General features: G+C 37.9%; 1 protein-coding gene across 2 annotated transcripts in view; it reads left to right on the forward strand.

Annotated features, from left to right (window-relative positions):
* Window positions 1-5,858: 5,858 nt before the first annotated feature.
* Window positions 5,859-12,309, forward strand: part of LOC127436980 (pleiotrophin-A-like) — a 50,458-nt gene continuing 44,007 nt past the window's right edge. The window contains exon 1 of one of the 2 annotated variants that reach the window (XM_051691532.1): window positions 5,859-6,381. The gene's annotated coding sequence lies outside the window, so the exon portion shown is untranslated. The remainder of the gene's footprint in view (window positions 6,382-12,309) is intronic. The other variant, XM_051691531.1, reaches the window with a different exon arrangement.

Here is a 12,309-nt window from a genome sequence, read left to right on the forward strand (position 1 = left end):
GCATAGCACGAGAGCACACCTCTCCCTGGTGATTGATGTAGGACACCACCGTCCTGTTGTTCGACCAAATGAGGACATGACTGTCCTGAATCTCTGGAAGGAAAAAACGCCAGCAGCACCATGAGAATCTCCAGTCAGTGTATTTGCCAATATTGCTGCTGGCCTGTCCAGACTCCATAGTGTACAGTGCCCCAACCCATGGAAGAGGCGTCTGTTGTTATCGCCTTGCGGTGACACACCTGTCCCAACGGAACACCCGATATCAGAAGGTGGGTCCTTATCCATGGCAGCAGAGTTTGGCTGCACCCGTGCATCACTCTGAACCCTAAACCTAACCTGCCCTGGCAACAGGACGCTATTGTCTAGGTTTACACACAGCCCTAGATTGCTCAAATGGCTGAGAACGACATCTCGATGTTGGGCAGCCAAAGCCTCTAAGTGAGCTAACACCAACCAATCGTCGATATAATTCAAAATGCGGATGCCTTGAAGCCTCAATGGCATCAGAGCTGCATCCATACATTTTGTGATAGTGCGTGGTGACAGTGCAAGTCTGAATGGAAGGACACAAATTTGGTACCCTTTGTCCCCAAAAGCGAATCTGAGAAAACGCCTGTTTTGTTTCGGCACAATCTGAATATGGAAATAAGCGTCCTTTAAATCTATTGTCACAAACCAGTCCCCCGGCTGTACTTGTGACATTATTTGTTTCTGCGTCAGCATTCTGAATTGACATTTCATTACGCTGAAATTCAAACTTCTCAAATCCAGAATGGCACGCAAGCCGCCGTCTTTGTTTGGGACCAGAAAATAACGGCTGTAAAAGCCGCATTCTCTCTGAGAAGGGGGAATCTCCTCTATTGCCCCTTTTTCTAAGAGAGGTGAATTTCCCAAATCAAAAACGGGGCTTCCCGAACAGAGACGCCTGGAAGAACAACCCCATTGAATACTGGCGGAGCCTGCTTGAATTGAATGACATAACCATGCTTTATCGTTCGAAATACCAAGTTCTAAACACCCTGCAACTGCTGTCAAGCCGCTAGATGGGCAGACAGAGGAATTAATGCATGGCTCTCGCCTGTAACACTTTATGTAACCACTAGATGGCACGCTTGGCTTACTTTTGACGACTGCCCCACAACTAGCTGCACAGCGGAGGGGGGCATTTGCACTTCTACTACTGTGGCTGGTTGAATGGGATTTAATAATGTTTCTGCCTTTCTTGTATTCAGGGATAAATGATGAGTGCCCTGAATTGCATTTACAGCAGGGACGCTGACAGAATAAAACTTTTACCTGGTATTTTGAACGGGGAAGAGTGTGTGAACATTGGGGGGAATGTTTATTTGCCACAGCAGCCCCAGCATTCTTAATGGGGGGATAACGTGTGGTGTTTATGTTCACTGTGTTTTGTGTACACTTGTGCTTGATGAATATTGAATTCTGATAGGCATCTCTTGAGACCCTTGATCATGGAGACAGGGTAGTGAACTCCGCTTCATCAGTAAATACTTTAGCAGGCTTTGGCTGGTCAGAACACTGTAGTCCTCTGACCAGCGCCGATACGAACCCCAAGGAGGCACAAAGTCTGTTGTCTATCACTCTTGCAAATAAAAGCATAGCCTTGACCAACTTGTTCCCCAGCGCAAGCCATGGGTTGGAAATCAAGGGAAAGTCCAAACAGAGATGGTGAACACAAAGGCATTCCTTAATGCGATGTGCTTGGTTGGACTGCAAAACCATGATGTTTAGATCCAACAGTTCTCTGAAAAGAGTGACATCCATGCCACCATCGAAAAATTGAGCAGAGATAGCAGTGCTATCTCTTCTCTCACCAGAACGCCCATGTGATCTACGAAACGGGTGAAAGAAAAAAAAAATGAGTTAAAATACCTTGCATGTCCTGATAGAATCCCAAAGAATAATGGCACCAACGAATCACTCTATTCGTTGGTTTGCCATCTCTCAGTTGGGGAATATTCTGTTATTCCAGCCTCCTCTTTCTGTGGCCGGGCTCACTGGTCCATGCATGATCCCCTCCGCTGTGAGCAGTGCTTCAAACGGGGAGGGGAGAGAGAGAGAGGCCGAGGCCACTCCTCCATTGCTGTATTCATGTGCATTCTCCCAGAATGACACAGAAAAAGACAATAGGGACAAAGGATCCATTTTGTTTCTTTACCATGCAACAACGAATTCTCTCATACAGCGTTTTTTAATGGCAACGGCTCACGATGCGCATGGTCTCTTGCAACAATATTCTTCAGAAAATGGCAGTCGAGCTAGGCCTCAGAGCATGTCCGACGAGACTCATGTTTTTGCTCAGGGGGAGGGTGACAAACATGAGGAGGATTCCGGTGTCTGTTCACATTCCTATCTTCTCAGACACAAAGCCGAAACAGCTCCAGCACCCAGAACTCCAAATCTGGAGGCCATAGAACTGGAACAAGTGGGGATAATGCCTCATGGTGAGAAATTGTGAGCCTCAACGAAGCGCCTTTGTTCTCGTGGTCCCTTGTAATGTTAGGAAAAAAACCCTTTGGAATTGCTCTGAAATTTACGCTGTGTCAACAACGTCCTTATGTCCCTACGCCACACAAATGGGAGAAAAATAATCCTTGCTTCAACGTGAGTCACTTGAAACAAACACGGGCTTAGACAATTTATGTACTGAAGAACAGAACATTTTACTCGATGGTGTGAAAGCAAGCGCCTTTATGGAGCCCGTGATGTAGCTCCCTAGGTGGCATCGCTTAAGCGCCGTCAGCCAATAAATTGGCATGATTGTATAAGGCGTTCAGACCACGTGACACTCGGACAGTGTCCCATAGTGATCATACGCAGCTCGAGTTCCATGAAAAGGAAACATATTTAAAAGCTGCATGTTTTTATTGTTGTATGAAAGTAAATAGTCGCAATATTTTAAGCTTTTTAATTTAATATTATGTAGGTTATTATTGTGATTCATTGTAAATAACAAAATCCACAAATCCTACAACGATGCAAATATGCATGTCAGAGTTCACCATGTGAAATTCACATACTGAGATTCCATCAGGCGAAATTCACGATGCAGATTCCTGTTGATTTGACTGTATTTCGGCTGCAGAATTTTGCTGTGCAAAGGTAAATGTAGCCACGCCTTTTGGCTAATGAACTAAAATTCATATTTATTCCAGTAATTACTTATAATTAGAGTTAACAATTTAATGCATTAATTCATTGCTATTAATTATATAAGAAATAACGCATTAAACCATTTACGCAATTAATCATGCTTCCGGACCGCAAGGAGTTTTCCTACTGTAGGCCTACCATCGGAGCAATTTAGGTTCTTGCATGCAAACCAAGGGCGTAGCCCATTACTTTGGGTGGGCCTCAATAAAAATGGATGGGCCAAATTTTCACCAAATTTATTTTTACCAAATTTTCCTTAACAACAGAGAAGTGGCACATTCACACTGTGCTTTCACACACTCAGAAATGCATTTTTTAAACTATTTTATAAATATATATTTGAAGTCAAATAATAATCTCTAATATTCTGGGTGGGCCTAGGTCTAATTTGGGTGGGCCTGGCCCACTCTTGGCCATGCCACTGATGCAAACACAGCTGGATGGAGCACAACTCCAAATGCGGGGTTCTCGAGATGTTCTACATTTAACATTTAACTTGCAGTTTCCTAAACACGCTGTTATGATGACGCGACGCAACCGAATTGAGATGCTCCAAAAGCACCCGTGTGGCGCTTGTGTATATTGACGCGTCCTTATAATAAATCTGTCCCGAACAGATTGATGAATTCAATGGCAAAACTGATTACTGTGGACTGTAGTATGAATGTGTGTTTGTGTGAGAAAGTGCATGTGTGTTTGTGTGTTAGTTACTGTAGGATTCAGAGAGTGTCCTGCGTGACGAGATTTCATTGCGTTTCATCAGACAAACGCACTCAAAGAGCTGGTGTGGGTGGACAGACTTGAATTTGTTATAAATAATAGCGGCCGTATGTGTGACGAGAACTCGTGCTCTGAGATTCTTCTAAAGTAGAAAAGAAACGAATAGCAAGAGGAAGAGTTGAGTTTGTCCAAGAGATGGAGGGATGCAGATGGATGGAGTATATTATTCATGAGCAGGAAATGAGAAGAGGAACAGAGACGTGTTACTGCAGGTGTCGACCGTGCCTCTGTCCCTTGCTGACTTTATTAATATTTCATATTGAAGTGATTGTGTGTGTGTGTGTGTGTGTGTGTGATTCTTCTCTCTTGGCGGTATTGCAGATGAAATTTCCAGCTGGACTGATGACTTTATTACAGATGTTTCCTTTAGCGTCAGTCTGAGAAGCAGTGTTTTATTTCTTTCTTCAGTGTATGTTTACACATGTCTCAACCTCTGACCACACGGCCACAAAACTTGTGCGAACTGGCTTGAATCGCCAGCTCAAGTCTGATTGGCTGGCTTTGCCATCCTCCAAAAGTACTCTTGAGTTTTTAATCAGTCTGTCATGTTTATACAATGAGCCTTGTTATGGAAGAATTACACTCGCATTTATGGGTTAAATCAACTCTTTTTGGGTTGTTTTTAACCCAAGCACTGTTTAAATATAGGACAGAACACACGATGGGCTAATCTAATGCAGTTTAATTAACCCAGCATAATGGGTTGTTTATTCAACCGACATGCTGGTACATTTTTTACAGGAATACTGTAAAAAGTTTATATCATAAATTAAGATGTCTTAAAATAATTCTTAAATTCATATCTAAAAAAATATTAAAATGTATAAAAAATATACAATTTCCAACTGTACATATGTACATAACATTTCAAAATATACAATTATATAAAAATATATAAAAATAAAATAAGTTGTTCATATATTCAAGATATCTTAAAATAATTCTTGAAATAATATACAAAAAATATGTTACATTATTCAAAAAAATAAATAAAATGTATATAAAATATTAATAATTTTATTTAATGAGAGTGGGTAAAAATAAAAATAAAAATATTTGAAAAAAATAAAACAAGTTGTTTAAATGTTCAATTAAGATATCTTAAAATAAGTCTTAAAATCTAAAAAATGTAAAGTATATAAAGATAAATTTATTATATTAAAATTATATACAATTTTAATATAAATATTAATATTTTTTAACATAAAAAGCAAAACAAGTTGTTTATATCTTAAATTAAGATATCTTAAAATAATTCTTAAAATAATATAAAAATGCATATATTAAAATAAATAAAAATATTTACAATTTCTAACTTTTATAAAATTCTAATGTAATATTTTAATAAATAAAAATATATAAACATATATAAAAACAAGTTGTTTATAAATTCAATTAATGTAATACATTTTTAAGTATATGAAATATAAAATGATATACATTTTTAAAATAATTTTACATAAAAGTAAATAGAAATAAAACAAGTTGTTTATATCTTTAATCAAGATAACTTAAAATAATTTTAAAGTAATATCTAAAAAAAATTAAACATTTAATTAAGTATAATTTTAAGTAAATTAGAATGTAAAAATTATATAACATTTTAGTTATTTTTTACATAAAAGTATATACAAATAAAGTTGTTTATATCATTAATCAAGTTATCCTAAAATAATATCTTAAAATATTAAAAGAAGTTTCTTGTTAAGCATAAATCTAACACAATTTAGTGAAGTTTATGCATAAAACTAAACCAAACTTTCCAATGGGGTAAGAAAAATAAACTTTCAAAAATAAACATAAAAAAATAATAATAATGTTTGAAGGATTTTTAGATATTTGTACTAGAAACCAAGACAAAAATACTGATAAAGAAAATTATGTTTGCAGTGTTTTGAAGGGTTTGTTAAAGCCACTAACCTTGAGTTTGAGCAATGATGGTGACGCTTACTAAAGACTGACTTTATTACAACATCATTTTACTCAAGTAAGTTACAAGAAACTTTAGTGGATAAAGATGCTGTTTCCCACAGTGAAGTTTAATTTCACACAGCAGACGGAGGATTTATCCCTCTCTCTTCATTTGGTGCTCTTTCACCTCACTTTGACTGGCAGACAGCAGTTTCATCATTGTCCCCGTCTGTCTCTCTCTCTCTGTCTCTCTCTCGTCCCTGGAATGACTTTGTATTAATGAGTGTGTGATCACGAGTCCATTGGGCTTTCAGCTCGTCTCACAGCAAACACACACACACATGCATTCAGTCTGTCGCTCTCACAGATACTATTAGCACGGCTCTGAGGTTGAAGTAGACAGCTAAAGATAAAGTCAGCAAGAGAAAAAGCCAAAAAACGACAAACAAAGAGGAATTAAGACAAGGTGGAAACAACCTGTAGAAAACAAACAGCAAACTCTTCTTCAAACTGAAGGTATGTGACTTGAAACGTCTGTTTAGATGCTCAGAGCCGCCGTCACTCGTAAATGTAATACTTTAAAGCTTGTTTCAAGCAACACAAGGACTCCGGGAGAGATTTGTTAGGGATGAAATTCTCCACGCTCGAGAGAGAAGCTCCTCAAATCCCGCACTCAAGGATAGTCTGTCTTCCTCTTGTTATGTCTCCAGTACGCAGGAGGATGAAAGACAGATTACGGCAGTTTTTCAGCGGTTAGGGCACTAGGGGCCTTTCTTTGCCAGCGATGGGCGACTTAACCGTGTCACTGCTCTGCTGTCAGGGTTTAAACCGGGAAAAATCTCTTCCTATGTCATGAATTCTAACCACAGAAGGTTTTTAGGACATTAGAGTTTCTTGCTGACCATTTAATAACACAAAATCTTCAAAAAAAGTGAGCTAAATGTTTTAAAGGCTACATTCACACTGCAGTTGAATGTGGCCCCAAATCTGATTTCTTTAATATATAAAACAAATCTGAGTGAAAAGCAAAAATCACATTGAACCAAAATCAGAAAAATGAATCTAATTTTACTTCCGAACTGCGGAAATAAATTGGATACATATCAACTTGTGACTTCTCGTCAACGAAATGAAAGACGAAAATGTTTGTTGACAAAGATTGCGTCAACGATTACGAAGATGAGACGAAAAAGACGCATCATGACAACAATCAAACGGTTTTAATTACAAAGAGAAACAAATAACCCTGCAAGATGTTAATGTGCTAGCAATATATCTAATTTCGAAACATCGTGAACCAAAATAAATGACGAACAATATCGAGGCTAAATTCAATATTTCGACATATGCAAACATCAGTGTCTCTTTGTGGCCTTTTTCTGTTCTTTTTAGGTTTGCAAAGGTGCATGAATTGCTGCAAGTGCTTGAGTTTAGCTTTTAGAAGTTTAATTACTGAAATACCTGGACAATTGGCTTGTTTTGTTGAAAAGTGCTTAAAAGTGCCGAAATTAGAGCCATGCACACCACTATCAATGAATAATGTGTCTTTTAATATCCTTTCTATTCTTTACAGTTGTTAATCAAAAACTAAATTGACACATTTAATTCTAATCACACATACTGTAGCATGGATGCGGTAAATAAACTGTGCGACTCCTCGTTTATGTGTGCTCAACCAAAACACTTCTCTGAGATGCTCACTAATCTGCCAGTTTTCTTAAAGAGACAGTACCGGTTTAGCGCTTGTTAAACAAATGATTATAAACTCTTTTGTTATGGCATTATTTCAAACAGTGACACCGTATATATCATTACTATATATGCAATTTCATGACGTGGCATTAAAGGTGCACTCAGTCAGTTTTTGTCCGTGTCGTCGTGGACTTACACTGACACCTAGGGGTGTGGATGCAGCATCATTTAAACACAGTATTTTTCAGTTAAAGATGCCGTTAAAGAAATTCACTTTTCACTATTATTTGGATGAATTTAATCCAAGAGTGAAAATGTCTAGTAACAGGGCGGTTACTGAGATTAAGTGAGTAGTATTCAGCTGGTCATGTGATTCTAAAATGGCAGCCCCCATGAGGGAACCCCTCCCCCGTGTAGAATAAAACAGCTTTTATAAAGTTACTGATATGACTGGAGTCTTCATTTCACGTGAGTCATCATGATTATATAAATATATTTCAAAAATACAATTAATTTCTTTAGGAGTAAAACTTTTTTCATGCAGAATAAATTACTGAGTGCACCTTTAAAACAGTGTAAGTGATTAATAAAATGATGACAAACAAATTATATATACAGGTGCATCTCAATAAATTAGAATGTCGTGGAAAAGTTCATTTATTTCAGCAATTCAACTCAAATTGTGAAACTCGTGTATTAAATAAATTCAATGCACACAGACTGAAGTAGTTTAAGTCTTTGGTTCTTTTAATTGTGATGATTTTGGCTCACATTTAACAAAAACCCACCAATTCACTATCTCAACAAATTAGAATATGGTGACATGCCAATCAGCTAATCAACTCAAAACACCTGCAAATGTTTCCTGAGCCTTCAAAATGGTCTCTCAGTTTGGTTCACTAGGCTACACAATCATGGGGAAGACTGCTGATCTGACAGTTGTCCAGAAGACAATCATTGACACCCTTCACAAGGAGGGTAAGCCACAAACATTCATTGCCAAAGAAGCTGGCTGTTCACAGAGTGCTGTATCCAAGCATGTTAACAGAAAGTTGAGTGGAAGGAAAAAGTGTGGAAGAAAAAGATGCACAACCAACCGAGAGAACCGCAGCCTTATGAGGATTGTCAAGCAAAATCGATTCAAGAATTTGGGTGAACTTCACAAGGAATGGACTGAGGCTGGGGTCAAGGCATCAAGAGCCACCACACACAGACATGTCAAGGAATTTGGCTACAGTTGTCGTATTCCTCTTGTTAAGCCACTCCTGAACCACAGACAACGTCAGAGGCGTCTTACCTGGGCTAAGGAGAAGAAGAACTGGACTGTTGCCCAGTGGTCCAAAGTCCTCTTTTCAGATGAGAGCAAGTTTTGTATTTCATTTGGAAACCAAGGTCCTAGAGTCTGGAGGAAGGGTGGAGAAGCTCATAGCCCAAGTTGCTTGAAGTCCAGTGTTAAGTTTCCACAGCCTGTGATGATTTGGGGTGCAATGTCATCTGCTGGTGTAGGTCCATTGTGTTTTTTGAAAACCAAAGTTACTGCACCCGTTTACCAAGAAATTTTGGAGCACTTCATGCTTCCTTCTGCTGACCAGCTTTTTAAAGATGCTGATTTCATTTTCCAGCAGGGTTTGGCACCTGCCCACACTGCCAAAAGCACCAAAAGTTGGTTAAATGACCATGGTGTTGGTGTGCTTGACTGGCCAGCAAACTCACCAGACCTGAACCCCATAGAGTATCTATGGGGTATTGTCAAGAGGAAAATGAGAAACAAGAGACCAAAAAATGCAGATGAGCTGAAGGCCACTGTCAAAGAAACCTGGGCTTCCATACCACCTCAGCAGTGCCACAAACTGATCACCTCCATGCCACGCCAAATTGAGGCAGTAATTAAAGCAAAAGGAGCCCCTTCCAAGTATTGAGTACATATACAGTAAATGAACATACTTTCCAGAAGGCCAACAATTCACTAAAAATGTTTTTTTATTGGTCTTATGATGTATTCTAATTTGTTGAGATAGTGAATTGGTGGGTTTTTGTTAAATGTGAGCCAAAATCATCACAATTAAAAGAACCAAAGCCTTAAACTACTTCAGTCTGTGTGCATTGAATTTATTTAATACACGAGTTTCACAATTTGAGTTGAATTTACTGAAATAAATGAACTTTTCCACAACATTCTAATTTATTGAGATGCACCTGTATATATACACACACAGTTGAAGTCAGAAATTTACATACACCTTAGCCAAATATATTTTAAACTCAGTGTTTCACAATTCCTGACATTTAATCGTGGAAAGCATTCCCAGTTAGGATCACTGCTTTATTTTAAGAATGTGAAATGTCAGAATAATAGTAGAGAGAATGATTTATTTCAGCTTTTATTTCTTTCATCACATTCCCAGTGGGTCAGAACTTTACATACACTTTGTTAGTATTTGGTAGCATTGCCTTTAAATTGTTTAACTTGGGTCAAATGTTTTGGGTATCCTTCCACAAGCTTCTCACAATAAGTTGCTGGAATTTTGTCCCATTCCTCCAGACAGAACTGGTGTAACTGAGTCAGGTTTGTAGGCCTCATTTCTCGCACACGCTTTCTCAGTTCTGCCCACAAATTTTCTATCGGATTGAAGTCAGGGCTTTGTGATGGCCACTCCAATACCTTGACTTTGTTGTCCTTAAGCCATTTTGTCACAACTTTGGAGGTATGCTTGGGGTCATTGTCCATTTGGAAGACCCATGTGTGACCGAGCTTTAACTTCCTGACTGATGTCTTGAGATGTTGCTTCAATATATCCGCATAATACTCCTTCCTCATGATGTCATCTATTTTGTGAAGTGCACCAGTCCCTCCTGCAGCAAAGCACCCCCACAACATGATGCTACCACCCCCATGCTTCACGGTTGGGATGGTGTTCTTCAGCTTGCAAGCCTCACCCTTTTTCCTTCAAACATAACGATGGTCATTATGGCCAAACAGTTCAATTTTTGTTTCATCAGCCCAGAGGACATTTCTCCAAAAAGTAAGATCTTTGTCCTCATGTGCACTTGCAAACTGTAGTCTGGCTTTTTTATGGCGGTTTTGGAGCAGTGGCTTCTTCCTTGCTGAGCAGCCTTTCAGGTTATGTCGATATAGGACTCGTTTTACTGTGGATATAGATACTTGTCTACCTGTTTCCTCCAGCATCTTCACAAGGTCCTTTGCTGTTGTTCTGGGATTGATTTGCACATTTTGCACCAAACTACGTTCATCTCTAGGAGACAGAATGCGTCCCCTTCCTGAGCGGTATGATGGCTGCGTGGTCCCATGGTGTTTATACTTGTGTACTATTGTTTGTACAGATGAACGTGGTACCTTCAGGTGTTTGGAAATTGCTCTCAAGGATGAGCCAGACTTGTGGAGGTCCACAATGTTTTTTTCTGAGGTCTTGGCTGATTTCTTTTGATTTTCCCATGATGTCAAGCAAAGAGGCACTGAGTTTGAAGGTAGACCTTAAAATACATCCACAGATAAATTCAGTACACCTCCAATCAGAATTGGCTAATTGTCTAAAGGCTTGACATCATTTTCTGGAATTGTCCAAGCTGCTTAAAGGCACAGTTAACTTAGTGTATGTAAACTTCTGACCCACTGGAATTGTAATATAGTCAATTAAAAGTGAAACAATCTGTCTGTAAACAATTGTTGGAAAAATTACTTGTGTCATGCACAAAGTAGATGTCATAAACAACTCGCCAAAACTATAGTTTGATAATATTAAATATTAAGTTTTAATGACTTCAAACTATGTGTATGTAAACTCTCACTGTATATATATATATATATATATTAGGGCTGTTAATTGATTATAATTTTTTTATCAAATTGATGACATAATATGCTAATTAATTAATCACATATATAATTTTTTTTGGAGAAAGCCCCTCAAATAACAGTAATTCAATATATAATCATTAAATAATTATAAATAGATATATAAATCAATTACCTGTATAAATAGTAAATAAAATAAATATATATTATATTATAAAAATAATAATGCAGATAATTAAAATGCATTACATTATTGTGACAGACGAGTTAAGCATTGATAAGACAATACAAAAAGTGGCTTTAGATTCCAATATATTGTTTATTTCCATATAATTAAACTAAGCCTACCATTGGCCTACAGTTCACAGAAATAAATTTTGCAATTGAATTCGTCAATCCGTCCGAGATAGATTTATTATAAGGGCTTTTCTAAGGATGCATCAATGTACACATGCGTCAGACGGATGCTTTTGAGGCGGCTCACTTTTGATTGTGTCATGTCATAAAATAAGATGTTTTAGGCCACTGTGTCAAGTTAAACATAGGTTGAAACTTAGGAAAACACGTTTTGAGATCAAGGCATTCAGAATTGTGTATTTGAACGCAAGAACGCGTTCTCATCCTGTGCTGTCGCTGGTGTTAAGCCTGAGTGTGGTTTGTTGCCTGGAGTTTCACTTACTGCCCCCTGCTGAAAACAGGTGCTACTTCAAGTTTGAATTGCTCCGATGGAAGGAATATTCGTAATTAAGTCCAGAGACATTATTAATTGCATTAATTTTTTTTAACGCATTATTTTTTTATAAAATTAACCCTTGTGCGGCCTTCGGGACATTTTTGTCTTTTTCATTTTTGTTTTTTCGATCATTTTGGCTGTGTTAATGTCAACGGCATACATTTTGCCAAAGGTGTGTATTTTTTGGGGAATTTTGATATTTCAA

The sequence above is a fragment of the Myxocyprinus asiaticus genome, chromosome 47 (assembly GCF_019703515.2).
Source record: "Myxocyprinus asiaticus isolate MX2 ecotype Aquarium Trade chromosome 47, UBuf_Myxa_2, whole genome shotgun sequence".
Taxonomy (NCBI): domain Eukaryota; kingdom Metazoa; phylum Chordata; class Actinopteri; order Cypriniformes; family Catostomidae; genus Myxocyprinus; species Myxocyprinus asiaticus.